This window comes from Rhineura floridana, chromosome 14, assembly GCF_030035675.1.
Source record: "Rhineura floridana isolate rRhiFlo1 chromosome 14, rRhiFlo1.hap2, whole genome shotgun sequence".
NCBI classification, from domain to species: Eukaryota; Metazoa; Chordata; class Lepidosauria; order Squamata; family Rhineuridae; genus Rhineura; species Rhineura floridana.
Genome location: NC_084493.1, coordinates 6,049,415 through 6,063,480, shown reverse-complemented (window position 1 = coordinate 6,063,480; position 14,066 = coordinate 6,049,415). Strand labels below are relative to the sequence as shown.

At 42.7% G+C, this 14,066-nt stretch overlaps 1 long non-coding RNA gene across 5 annotated transcripts in view; it reads left to right on the top strand.

Moving 5' to 3' along the window:
- The window catches only part of LOC133369924 (uncharacterized), a 60,383-nt gene that overhangs the window by 21,766 nt on the left and 24,551 nt on the right, over positions 1-14,066 (top strand). For 4 of the 5 annotated variants that reach the window (XR_009759023.1, XR_009759024.1, XR_009759025.1 and 1 more), the window contains exons 2-3: positions 885-1,011; positions 2,294-2,522. This is a non-coding gene — a long non-coding RNA (uncharacterized LOC133369924). The remainder of the gene's footprint in view (positions 1-884; positions 1,012-2,293; positions 2,523-14,066) is intronic. The other variant, XR_009759022.1, reaches the window with a different exon arrangement.

Here is a 14,066-nt window from a genome sequence, read left to right as displayed (position 1 = left end):
TTTCTGAGATTTATTCCAAGATTTCCTTGTGATGACAACCTAGTGCAGGGACTTCCAAATTGTGGTCCATGGACCACCAGTGGTCCATGAGCTTCTTTCAGGAGGTCTGTGGCATGTCCACATTAAATATTAATATTGATTTCATTCATATTTGATTTCATATTTATTTTTATTGCTGCCATTATTTCTTCTGTTGTACTTTATCGTGTTACAGTTTGAATTCTACGGAATGCAAATTGTAACACTATAAAATACAAGATGAGAAATGAAAGAAGCAATAAATATACCCTGAAGGATCATACAGCATCAAGCACAACACATTACAATTGGTACAACAGGCGGTAAAATCATTAAGTGGTCTGACAAGACCACCAGAGATTTTCACGTGGTCTGTGGAGGGGGAAAAAAAGTTTGGGAACTGCTGCCCTAGTGAATTCATGCCAGAGGCAATAGCTGGACCAGAAACATCCTGGTTCACCACTGCTCAGCCTCATGCAATGCAATCGTATGCATGTTTACTTTTGGAAATAAGTCTCATGCAGTTGTGTGAGGCTCACTTCTCAGTAAGTGTGTTTAGGATTGCAAGTCTTGCCCCCTACACTATATGAAGCCTTGTTGATACGACATACGACAATGGAACCCATGACCTAGAGAGGTAGTGGGCTCTCAGACACTGGAGACATTCAAGAGGCAGCTGGACAGCTATCTGTCGGGAATGCTTTGATCTGGATTCCTGCATGGAGCAAGGGGGTTGGACTCGATGGCCTTGTAGGCTCCTTCCAACTCTACTATTCTATGATTCTATGATGAGGATGATGAAGATAATCTACTTGTGTAGAACAAATAAGGATGCCAGTTCAACTTGCTTCTTACATTTACTGTAGGAACTCCTCAGGATGATTCTGATGGGAGATGCCAATGGACCTTTCATGCACTTTCTAGAAGCAGGAACAAAGCGGGGAAATGTACAAGGAACTGTTTGCAAGCATGACTCACCTCCACATTTATAAGGTAATGTTTCTGTAGTTTGCATGTGTGTCTGTGTGTGTGCATACCGAGGGAAAAGATTGCACAAATCAAATCTATGTGCATGTGCATGGAACGCATGAAGACATGGAGGGGCTAGGGGAGCAATTGTGCACATTGTGCTATTTTTCTGACACAAATGCTTTCTCTTGAAAGCCAGAGTAGTGCACTAAGCACACACAATTCCCTCCATCTGGTTGCCTGAAAGCAGGATTAGCTCACCACAGGTGAACAGGTAAGCGATCAGCATTATTTACATGCTGGGATCTAAGTGCTGCTTCATTAGGCCTCTCAATGGAGGGGTTGCAGATGTTCCACATTAATTTCAACAGGTCTACAGCTGGTATAGCACAGTGAGGAGGAGAGCCTGAATGGGAGTCCACAGTCTGTGAGTTCAAATCCCAGCTAGTGTCTCCTGGGTGTCAAAGGCCAACTAAAGACCACCCCCACAGTGAGTGGCTCAGGAGTTATATGACCTGCCACCCATGTAGCTGTGGGCAAGCTGCAGAGTCCCAAGGAGCCCAGTTGCCCCCCAGCTGGCAGTTGTGGACAAGGAAGGGGCTGGCTTGTGCAGCTGTGGCAAGCTGAGCAGGCCCTAGCCAGCTGGGGAGGACTAGCCTCAGAGGGAGGCAATGGGAAACCCCCTCTGAATATTACTTACCATGAAATCCCTATTCATAGGGTCGCCATAAGTCGGGATCGACTTGAAGGCAGTTCATTTCCATTTTACTCTGAGTAGGGCTGACTACATCCCAATGAAACAGCAACGAAAACCTCAGCAGCAAAAATAATAACCAATAAACAGCAAAACCATCATAATACAGGTTACAGAGAGCAATAGTGGTGTAGAGTTTAGCATGTCGATCTCGGAGTAGGCCCAAGTTCTAGTCCCCACTCAGCTACAAAGCTCCTTAGGTGGCATTGGATCAGTCACAGCTTCTCAGCTTAATCTACCTCTTAGGGCTGGGAATGTAGGTGGACACTGCTTTGAGCTCCTTAAAGGCAAGGCGGGATATAACTGCAATCCACAAATAAATGGAAAAGAACCTCTAACAGGGTGCCCAGGCATTGCTCAGTGTTGTGAGTGGTATTAACAATCATGAGAGATGCGAAGGCCCAGGGGAAAAAAATATGGGGGGAAAAGCCTGTCTTCTCCCCATTTTTTCCTGATATTTTTGTTTTGTTTCCCCTTTAAAAGTGAAAAACAAGCAAACAGCACGGGGAAGAAAATGCCCTGTTTTATTTTGTTGTTTTCTGAATTTTCCAGTTCGTTCCCGGGCCTTCACATCTGTGCACAAAAGTACGCCTGGCTTCTTCAGTAAATGCTCACTGAGCACAGAGGGACTTATTTCTATCTAAAACATCAGCAGAGCATCAGGCTTCCTAGGACCACACGAAGAACTCCTTGGGGGCTAGTGGGACACTGCCTCGCCAACCTCAGTCTGCCATCAGCCAGCCACCACCTGCCTGTCTTCTGACTTATAACCAGTTCAGAGGTTTGTCCCACTTAAGCGTCCTAGAATCATAGAATCGTAGATTAGTAGAGTTGGAAGGGGCCTACAAGGCCATTGAGTCCAACCCCTTGCTCAATGCAGGAATCCAAATCAAAGCATTCCCGACAGATGGCTGTCCAGCTGCCTCTTGAAGGCCTCCAGTGTTGGAGAGCCCACTACTTCTCTAGGTAATTGATTTCATTGTCGTATGGCTCTAACAGTTAGGAAGTTTTTCCTGATGTCCAGTCGAAATCTGGCTTCCTGCAACTTGAGCCCATTATTCCGTGTACTGCACTCTGGGATGATCGAGAAGAAATCCTGGCCCTCCTCTGTGTGACAACCTTTCATGTACTTGAAGAGTGCTATCATACCTCCCCTCAGTCTTCTCTTCTCCAGGCTAAACATACCCAGTTCTTTCAGTCTCTCCTCATAGGGCTTTGTTTCCAGTCCCCTGATCATCTTTGTTGCCCTCCTCTGAACCTGTTCCAGTTTGTCTGCATTCTTCTTGAAGTGCGGAGACCAGAACTGGACTCAGTATTCAAGATGAGGCCTAACCAGTGCTTCCTCCATCTCAGTGTTACCTCTGCAGAACACAGCAGGGAGGAGGAGAAGGATGGGGACAAACCTAGCATGAGTTGGCTCTGGCTCTGGCCCTGCCTACTGTTGGGCTTCCTGCCTTCTGTCCCACCAGTCCCAATGGGCACCAGCCACTACTGGCTCTCCTGGATCAGGACAAAGGCCCATTTAGTCCAGCACTCTGTTCTTATGGTGGCCAACCAGATGCCCATGGAGAGCCTGCCAGCAGAGCCTGAGTGCACCAGTGCTCCCTCCCACCACTTGCAATTAACAGCAGCTGGGAGTTCTGAAGTGTACTGCCTCCAACAGTGGAGGGAGAACATAGCCATTGTGGCTAGTAGCCATCGACAGCTTGAGTGAAAGAGGATGGGAAAAGAAAGATCGAGGGAAGGACTTCAGATACAGATGAGGAAGAAAAAGAAAGCGGGGGAAAGGAAGAAACCGGTGTGTGTGTTCTCCCAAAGCACTTGACCCAGGCACTTTTCCACATCTGTTTCCTTTGCTAACAAACCCCGAATGACCCCATTTAAATTCTGAGGGGTCTTTGGCAAAACACACACAGCCATTTTGCGCCCATCTTGTTTGCCCGCCATGAGGATCCCGGAACATAATCCATCTTTAAATATTATTGGTCTAATTTGATGGAGCAATATTTGTCCACGCATTGGCAGCTAATGTAAGGAAAACAAGAAAGGAGAATCCTGGGAGTTGTTCAGTTGGGGATCTGTGTGGCCGCATTAACCTCGAGTTGCTTTTCTGTAGCAGAGTTGGAGCTTAGGGCTCAAGTGGCGCTTGACAGATGTGTGTTAAAAACGGATAAACTAAGAAGAGAAGGTTTTGAATTCTCGACACTCATCTTAACCTTATGCTACTAGTAAATCACAGTGTTCCAGAGGCCTCATTTTGGATATCGCCTTACAATATATTTCACATCTTCCTCCGCTCCCCTTTCCAACCACTAAAAAAAACCAAATTCTTCATTCTTCAATTGGAGAATCATGCCGTAAATGGACAGAGCAAGATTCGGTGATCAAGAACTTTATAGGCTTGTGCCTGAAATTCACAATTGAATTTTACTCATTTTAGCTTTTATTTTGGTCTTGTCAAAGTGAAATGGCTTTGTCTGTATATAAATAAACTAGAAAGAAAAGCCGTCCTCTCTCCCCACCCCACCTCCAAACATTTATTGCTCATCAAAATGTATGAAGGGAAGATAGAACCAGCAGATCTGAGACAAGGTTGCCATTTCACCTTTAAGGAGGTCTTAGCTGGTTTGAAAGGTCCCTTGGATTCCCCCAACGCAGTATATTTTAAGTCCCCTGGTTCATATTTCATCACAGCATTCACTCTCCTTTTATCTCAATCCTTCACCTGCAGTGTGAGGAAATGTAATGTTGACCTACCTTACGGGGTTGTTTTTCAGCAGCAACAGCATGTGCAGCACAGTCCTGTGCATGTTTACTCAAAGATGTAAGTCCCATTGTGTTCAGTGGAGCTTACTCCTGGGTATGTGTGCATAGGATTGTAGCCTAAGGTTATTTTAAATTGCAGGGTAGTGGTGAAGAATTTCAAACCTTGCAGTGACTCAATATCAGGTGGACCCATATTAATATATATGGGCGGGATATAAATCAAATAATAAATAAATGAAATAAAATAAAATATCCCCATATTGCAGATGAGAAGTTGAAGATGAGGCAGAATGGTTTGCTACTTAAGGCCTTACAAATGAGATAATGCCTGGGGTGAGGCTTGAAATAAGGATGTCTTGACTTGCACCTCTCATTTGAACCCTTGTCACTTCACATCTAACCATCCACCCACTGGGCCATATTGAATCAGTTATAAAAACGGAACATTTTCCAAGTTCTGTTCATGTTAGGAAAAAGCATTGACACATGAGTGGAAAAAGGCTGGCAGGAGCTGCTAATTAAAAGGACAGAGAATTAATTCTTTTTTTTTAAGGCTACAACCTACTCTCCTATTTTCCCTCCTAGTGGAAGCTTCAGTGAAGGCGTCTCCAAGTCTCTGGTGATGCCCAAGAGTGTTTAGATGGAGGGTCTAGATGGAGACACCTATTGAAATGTGTCTGAAGAAGATTAATAGGACTTGTCAGTGTTGGGAAAAGCGCTGCTTTGCGGTAAATTTCTACCAGGAGAAGATGAATTACCGATGAATGCCGAGTTATCAACCCCATCACTATCATTCGACACTAAATCAAATTGAGCAGTTATCTGCAATCAGAATCCCCCCCCCTTAAAACACACACACAAACACAGGCAATGCACACATTTTGACTAAGCCCTTTCAATACAGAAACACATGGTGGGGAGCAATTCTTTCTCTGCTGTGCGCATGAGGCAAAAGGGATATTTTTAAAGCTCTTAATGCAGAAAGACTCCTTTCAGAGATGGAACAGGACCCCAGAATAGTACGGGGGAGAGGGGAGAGAAACAAATAAAGAGAGAAGACCTCTCCCAGACTGGGGTGTGTGTATTCTGCAACATGTGATTGAAGCAAGAATAAGGCATTAATGGTGGGTTCGTAATGGACCGTCCACACATCGTTCCATTTTATTATAGTTGTTCTGTGATGATTTCTCACTATTATTGCATCATTGCCATATGTAGGGGCACTCTTGTGCTGTAGCACAACAAAAGTGAAATACTCCCACCCCCCCAAACGTTTGTGGTATAAGGGCTCCTCCAGATGTCCTTTTTTTGTGTGCATTCATGATGAATTGAGCTCGTGATGGTATTGGGACGGTTCTATGTAACCCTGCTTTCAATGCTGTTTGTTCTTGCAAAGGTTTTGGGAGTGGATACACCGCTTTGTTTCCAGTTGGTGCATGTTCTGTAGCTTCCTGCTGAAATCCCGTAACCTTTCATGCCACAAATGTCATTGATTCCCTTCTTTTGTTGAGCTATAACACAAGAGGGCCCCTCCATGTGTCAATAATGTGGTACTATTGGGCATCACTGAACAACTAATAAACTGGAATGATGGGTGGACGGTCCAGTACAAAATCACATAAGAACATAAGAACATAAGAAGAGCCTGCTAGATCAGGCCAGTGGCCCATCTAGTCCAGCATCCTGTTCTCACAGTGGCCAACCACCAAGAATGCACTAGGATTACATCAATGATATATGGCAGAAGACACCTGTAAAAAGACACCAGTCTGGAGGAGCCATCTGTCATCAGATCTCATTCATAAAGCATTTGTCTCACAGAAAGTCTTTGCAACTTCTCTGTTGACATCCACTTGCCTTCTCTGTTAATATCAGAGAACAAGGTTTGCTAAGGACAGCTTTATTGGATCAGAATGACAGTCCATCTTGTCCAGCATTGAAAAGTATGCATATTTGGACATTTGGATGGGATATATTGACCTATACGTGTAAACTAAGATGGATGTATTGATGTTTAAATGTACTGTTAATGGGAGCTGGCAGTGTTTTCCTTCCTTCCTTCCTTCCTTCCTTCCTTCCTTCATTCCTTCCCAGTTTCTTTCTACTGTCTTTTTTCTTTAATCAAATTGCAATTAAAATGCAAGAAAGATGGAAGGAAGGTATACTGCTGCTGAGCATGGAGGTGCTACATGGCCAATAGCCACTGATCTGCCTCTCCAGTGCCATGAATTTATATAAATCCCTTTCAAAGCTACCAAAACCAGTAGCCATGATCAGATCCAACAAGAAAATTGCATGCTGTATGAAGACGTGCCTTCCTTTTCTCTGCCCTGAATCTACGGCCAGTCAGAGGTGTAGTCATCTGGGGTCGAGGTGGATTGTAGACCCGATACTTTTTTGGGAGCAGGGTCCCAGCCAGGTCCCTATGTATGAGCCAATCAGCATGAAAATGAAGTGTGTTTCCCACTGAGAAGAGCCCTTCCTCCTTTCATGCTGATTTGAGCCAATCAGAATGAAAGACAGTGAGAGGAGGCCAGTCAGCCCCTGAAAGGACTCTTCTCAGTAGCTAACACACAGCCTCCCCTTTCCTGCTGACTGACTCCAAGGGATGTCTATGGTAGTGGAGTGTGGACTCGCAAGATGACAGCGACAGCAAGGCAGACAAGGGAAAGTGAGAAAGGGGGCATGGCTATGAGGGTCTGTGGCGTGACTATCATGAAGGGACCCTGCACTTCTGGATTTGCCACTCACTGCTGCTGCCAATTACTTCTTCGGGTGACGACAAATTCTAGGGTAATGAGACAGGGCAAATGAATTAATCTCTCTCCACAAATCCAGTTTGTTTGAACTGGCAACATTATGATACAATATGATAGCTAAGATTTCCTGACCTCACTTCTGATAATGGAGCACAGCTGGGCTAGGTAAACAACTTTGGAAAGACACTACAGAAATAAGTAGGCGCTAGGGATGGAGCAGAAATTTGACTGAGTTTGCATTTCAAGCCAAATCTATCAAATTCACACTTTTCAAAACAATCTGACAACCAGCACACACCCATCCGTCAAAGTTTGCATTTATTTGAATTTTACGATGCAGTTCCCCTATCAGGCAATTTTAAAAAAAATGCAAATATTAGGGGAAAGTGTGGATAAAAAGGAATATATTAGTGAAAATAACCTGCAAAAATGCATTATATTAAGACAAACTGCTTGCAAAAATGTGCACATTGGTCAAATCTGCATACGAAAATGTGTTTATTAGGAGAAATTCACACTAAAATGCTGGATAATTTTCATGAGTTTTTTTTTAAAAAAAATCACAAATTGCTGCAGAAATATGGAGAACTGAATTTAAGATTGGAAAAATGAGAAACTGAGAGAACTGAAATTGATAGATTATTCCATCTCTACTAGACACTGGAGGGGAGTGTGTTCATATACCAGTCTATGTATATAGCATTTTACTATGTAAGTTAGGCTGCAATCTTATACCCAGTTGCCTGGGAGTAAGCCCCATTCAATTCACTGGGACTTCCTACTGAGGAGACATGTTTAGGATTACATTGTATATCCAATTTGACAGGTCCCTGCCTCAAGGAGCCTACAATTTAAAGTTTAATAATGAGGAAGGGGAGAAAAAGGTACACACACAGTTACATATGCAGTTACACATGCCCCCTTCAGGTGCTAAAAATGAACTTGTGAGGGAGGGAAACTGGGTTTCTCATGTCAGCCACACCTTCAACATCTCTGTGTGAAGAAGCTTCAGAACGTTTCACATTCCTTGCAAAGTTCTGAAGGGAGATTGTAGCTGAACAAGCCTAGAAACCTTAACACAGTTGGGAAGCATGCTTTATCAGGGCTTATGATCACATGAACGATTTTAAGCACACTCAGCAGGACATGCTTTGGAATAGGATTGGGGGAGATATTCAGTTCAGTTCGCGCTGAAAGGCGAAACTCCCTCATTTGCACTTCCTTTGAAATACGCACTTCTCTGAATTTTATGGTGCACTTCTCCCCCCACACAATGGGAACAAAAATGTGTACATTACTGGAATGTGTGCAAAAAAAAAATTGCATCTATTAGTTAAAGGAACATATACAAGATGCACTGTATTAGGGGAAATTGCTTGCAAAAAATGTGTATATCAGGAGAAATTTGCATTAAAATGCTGATGAATTTTCATGAGTACCTTAAAAAGCAATACTTTGCGAGCTGATGCAGAAATGTGGAGAACTGAACTTGAGATTGAAAAATGAGAAAAACTGAAATCGACAGATTTGTCCATTTCTAGCTTGGAATTCCACTTTAGACCTTCATGCTCAATTCATGAAGGAGGGAAATGGAACCAACACACACACGTGCATGCATGCACCCCCCTGAGGTAAAGCTTTCATGTGCACCCTTGCTCTTCTCCCCAGTTGAAACCTTTACATATTCCATAGAATGCCTGAATGACAAACACCTCTGGAAAGCTATGCTGGACTATAAAGCCACTCTCCCCCAGTGTTTGGGCTCTAGTGATTCATTTTCAGTGATATATCACATCTGATTCTTTACTTTTCACAGAGCCATAACCACTAGTAACCATTGATAGGGTTCTTTTTAGGTGACTGCCTGAAGTCAGTGGTAGATCACTTGCTTTGCATGCAGAAGGTCCAAGGTACAATCCCTGGCATGTCCAGCCAAAGCTCAGAAAGACCCTTGTCTGAACTCTGGAGAGCTGCTGCAGGTCAGTTTAGATCATGGATAGCCAACATGGTGCCCTCCAGGTTTTGGGCTCCAGCTTCCATAAGCCCAGCCAGTGAGGCCCATGGCCAGGAATAATGGGAGTTGTGGTCCTGTCACACTGGGGAGGAGGGGGACATCAGCACCATGCTGGCTACCCCTGGTGTAGAAAATACCAAGCTGGACGGTTCAGTGGTCCAAATCGGTATAAGATCATTTTGTACATTTGTAGACGGAATTTATTTAAGCCTCTTTTAAAGCTATCTTACCTAGGTGGTTAGGCTCACGTTGACTCAGAAAGACGAGATAACAAATGCTTTTAAACAAACAAACAAATAAATAATAGTTTGGGGCACCAGAACAAACTTGTACATTTGTCAGTTTGCTATTCCTGGTCTAGACATCTGGGTGCTTCGGTGTACAGATGGGTGAGTCTGCCAATATCTGTTTATCTCAGTTTCTCATTTTTCCAGACTTCAGTTCTCCACATTTCTGCCTCAGTTTGCAATGTGTAAAGAAGAGGCCTCATGAAAATTTGTCAGTATTTTAGTGTGAAGGTCTTTTAATAAATAAATATATACACATTTTCGTTTGCAATTTTCCCTAATATACACTTGTCTTGCAAAGCAATTTTGTGTAGTATCACATTTTTCAATGCCATCTTTTTCAGTAATACTTGCATTTTCATGCACACTTTCCCTTAGTATATGTATTTTTGTATACATTCTTTGGCGAGAGAATGGCATCACAAAATTTGGAGTTTTGTGACTTTCAGAGGACAACTGCATATTTTTTTCAGGAAGTGCAAATTAGGTAGATTTGGATTTAAATGCAAACCGAACCAAATCCCCCTCATCCCTAATAAGGTGCATCTAGCAGGCTGACATTTGACCCTAGATTTTACTGCCTTAAATGTATTCAGGTGTATCTGAATTTCTGTATAGTCCAACCAAATTGCAACACAGATGTGTCAGGCTGTACAACTTGGAATCAATCACCACTGATATATATATATATATATTGTAAGGGATTCAATTATTAGAAAGAATGGTACGTTCCCTTAAAAAAGGAGGGCTGATTTATTTCAAAAGCCAGATTCTTTCAATAGGCCTTTGACAGTTAAGACCAAGAAATGTGCCCCAAAGTGGAATAATGCTCCATTCAGAGTTTTAATAGCCTTCAAACTGCTGGAAGAACCTAGTTCAGGGGCAGCAATGGAGAATTACAAAGCATGGGACATCATCTATAAAGTCCATTTCGGTGACCATAATGTGCCAATCTGTATTTCTTACAACCACCCTCAGATGCGTCTATGACCCAAATGGCCAGATTTATGTGCTCTAATGGTTTCACAATAAGAACAAACATGTGGTCTTTATCTCCCTTTTCCTCCTCAAAAGAATCTCTCAGCCTATTTGCTGGCTATTGCCAAACCTTGTCTGGGTTTAATCTCAGGGGAGAAAACGTGCATTATTAAGAAATATAAATATTTTCAGAAGCAATCAAAGGGCCGAGAGATTGATTCAGCATGTAGACAGGACATAATGAGAAGCAGGTTTCTTCTGTGAGGACTACTGCAATGCACAGGTGGGCAGAGCTACCAGGTTGAATTGATAGGCCAATTCTGCTATCAATTCTTTACTACTAGTTTGTCTCTTTAGCAGATGTGGGGAAACCAGCGGGGACCTCAGACCTGGGGGCCAAATGTGGTCCTCCAGACAGCTCTCTTTGCCCTTGGGACTCTTTCCAGGCCAATTCAATCTCTTTCCCTAGCCACACACCACCACCCCAACCACACCCCCTTGCCAGCCTTGTATTGCACTTGTCATTGGAGGTCTTTGCCTGACTAGAATATGTCCTTGAACTCTAACCACGTCTCTTGCTTCCCAAGATGGAGGATAGAGAGGTGTGTGTGTGTGTGTGTATGTGTAGAAAGTAGCCTACTTTGCAAAGGTGAAGTTTATGTTCATTGCTCTGCCCCTGTTTGCCTCTGACCTCACCCACCACTAGTATATGTGGCCCCCCAGAAGGTTACTCAGAAAGGAATGCGGCCCTAGGGCTTAAAAAAAACCCCATTCCTGCTTTAGCAAAATAATTAGTTGTTTCTAATATACACAGAAAGCACAGAGAAGTTGTAGGGTTGATTCACGCATGCATTTAAGGCATATTCAGGTGTTATAGATCCAGCACAGATCAACACAGAAGTGGGGCTCAGGGCTGGGTGGCAGGGATGGGGGAGAAATTTGATTCAGTTCACATTTCAAGCCGAATCTATCAAATTCGCCCTTTCCAAAAACAATGTGAGAACCGAAACATGGCCACCTGTCAAAATTCGCACTTATTCAAATTTTGCGATGTGGTTCTCCAACCAAGCAATGTTTACAAAAATGCATACATTAGGGGAAAGTGTGCAGAAAATGTATACAGTGGTGAAAATAACCTACAAAAATGCATTATGTTAGGAAAAACTGCTTGCAAAAATGTGTACATTAGTCAAAACTGCATACAAATATATATACACACACACACACACACACATTAGGAGCATTTCGCATTAAAATGCAGAAGAATTTTCATGAGGATTTTAAAAAAAAGAAATCACAAATTACTGCAGAAATGTGGAGAAGTGAATTTATGATTGGAAAAATAACAAAGAGAGAGAACCAAAATTGAGAGACCATTCCATCCCTACCCTCCTGTATGATGATGTCTTCAGGGAGGAGCCTTTGTGTGTACAGCAGTACGTATATGTGAAGGCCTCCATACTAGCCGGAACCCCAACTGTGTAGGGTTCAGATCAGGCAAAAGCTTTCAGCAGATACCTACCTCTGCATGATCATGGGTTCCAGGGGGTAGGGGGAGGCAGCTACTTGGCTCCGCCCCACACTCTGCTCTGGTGTTGCTCTACAGGGGAACTATGGCTGGTTCACATATGAGCCAAGACCCGCATTAAAAGTGCTGCTTTCCCCATCACGATTGATTTTGACAGTTCACATACTTCCGCCCTCGCTACGAATAAATTGGCTCTTTTTCTTTTTAGCATTCACATGCGTGTGCGTTTGTTGCTATCAGCGTTTCCTTGTTGCCTGCCCACACATTAGAATGTTAACTTTGGAGGCGGGGAAGGGGCGGTGTTTCCCTAAACGAAGGGAGGAATGGGAGCTTGTAAGAAAGGGAATTGCCTACAGCTGCCCCTCTTCGCTGCGGTGCAGTCTGTCTGCCATCCCTCCTGCTCCCACCCACGGCTGTTAGGCTGTCCCTGTGCAAGACTGGTGTGCCTTTAGCTCCCCAGGACAAGCCTCAGCATGCATTCTGGGAAACATTAAAAAAAACCAAACAATTATCTTTAGAGAGACATTAAAAGCAGCTACTAAAGGAATCATCGACTGTTTAATATTATCGCTCTCCGTGAGTGGGATGAGTGGAGCAGATGCTGGGATGAGATGCCAAGGTGGCTCCCCTTTCCCCTGTGCTTTTGGGCACTTATAAATGACCCCAGCGGTGCTTTCGCCAGCCTCCTCTCGCCGTGGCTGCATGCACTCCAAGCCTAGGTGTAGCTCCAGCGAGCTGCGCATAGCGGCTTGCAGACCCTCCCCCGCAGCTCGAGCGAGAGAGCCGGCCAAGGCTGATGGGGAATCTTCCTCTCTGGTGGCAGGGCAAGCAAGATTTCCCCAGGAAGGAATTTCCAGAGCTCCAGCTCTTCCCTGCTACCCTCGGGGAGTTGTTGGTGTCGCTGCAGAAGAGAGAGAATAAAGGGGTGGGGGAAATAACTGCTCACATCGCATGCAGAGAGCTTTCTTTTTTTTTTTTTTTTTTTATATAGTTTTTATTCAAATTTTTCCAAAAAACAAACAAAACAAAGTAAGAAAAAACATAACAATACTACAACAAAAAATAAAAATAAAATGGTTGACTTCCGATTTGTCACAGATCAGCTATAAGTATATAATATACATCAAACCTGTCCCTTGATATGTACATACAGAATCCCTTTTCTCCATAAGCTGTCTTAATTAATCATCAAATCCCAGTATCATCATTTTATTTTGATCTTTCGACAAAAAGTCTAGGAGAGGCTTCCAATCCTTAAGGAATGTATCTGTCGATTTTTCTCTAAGTAAACACGTCAATTTATCCATTTCTACTAAGTCCATTAATTTCAGTAGCCATTCTTCCATTGTTGGTATTGATTCCATTTTCCACTTTTGTGCATATAATAATCTTGCTGCCGTAATCATATATAATAATATTCTTCCATATTTCTTTTCTATTTGTTTATCCATAAAACCCAGTAAAAAAAATTCTGGTTTTGACTGAATATTTATCTTTAAAATTTTTTGCATCTTCCTACCTATCTGTGCCCAGAATAATTTCGCCTTTTTACATGACCACCACATATGATAAAAAGATCCTTCTTGTTGTTTACATTTCCAACAAACATTAGAGACATTACTATACATTTTTGACAGCTTTTCTGGAGTCATGTACCAACGGTACATCATTTTATAAAAATTTTCTTTAAGATTATAACATAATGTAAATTTCAAGCCTTTTTTCCACATATTTTCCCATTGATCCATTTGTATGTTATGACCAAAATTTTTTGCCCACTTTACCATGCACTCTTTTACTTGTTCTTCCTCCATATCCATTTTCAATAAAAGTTTATACATTTTTGCAATTATGTTTTCATCATTTGTATACAAACCTATTTCAAAATCAGATTTACTTATTTCAAACCCATACATTTTCTTGTCCATTTTATATCTTTCTAACAATTGTAAATAGGCAAACCAATGAAAACTATATCCTTCCTTTATCAATT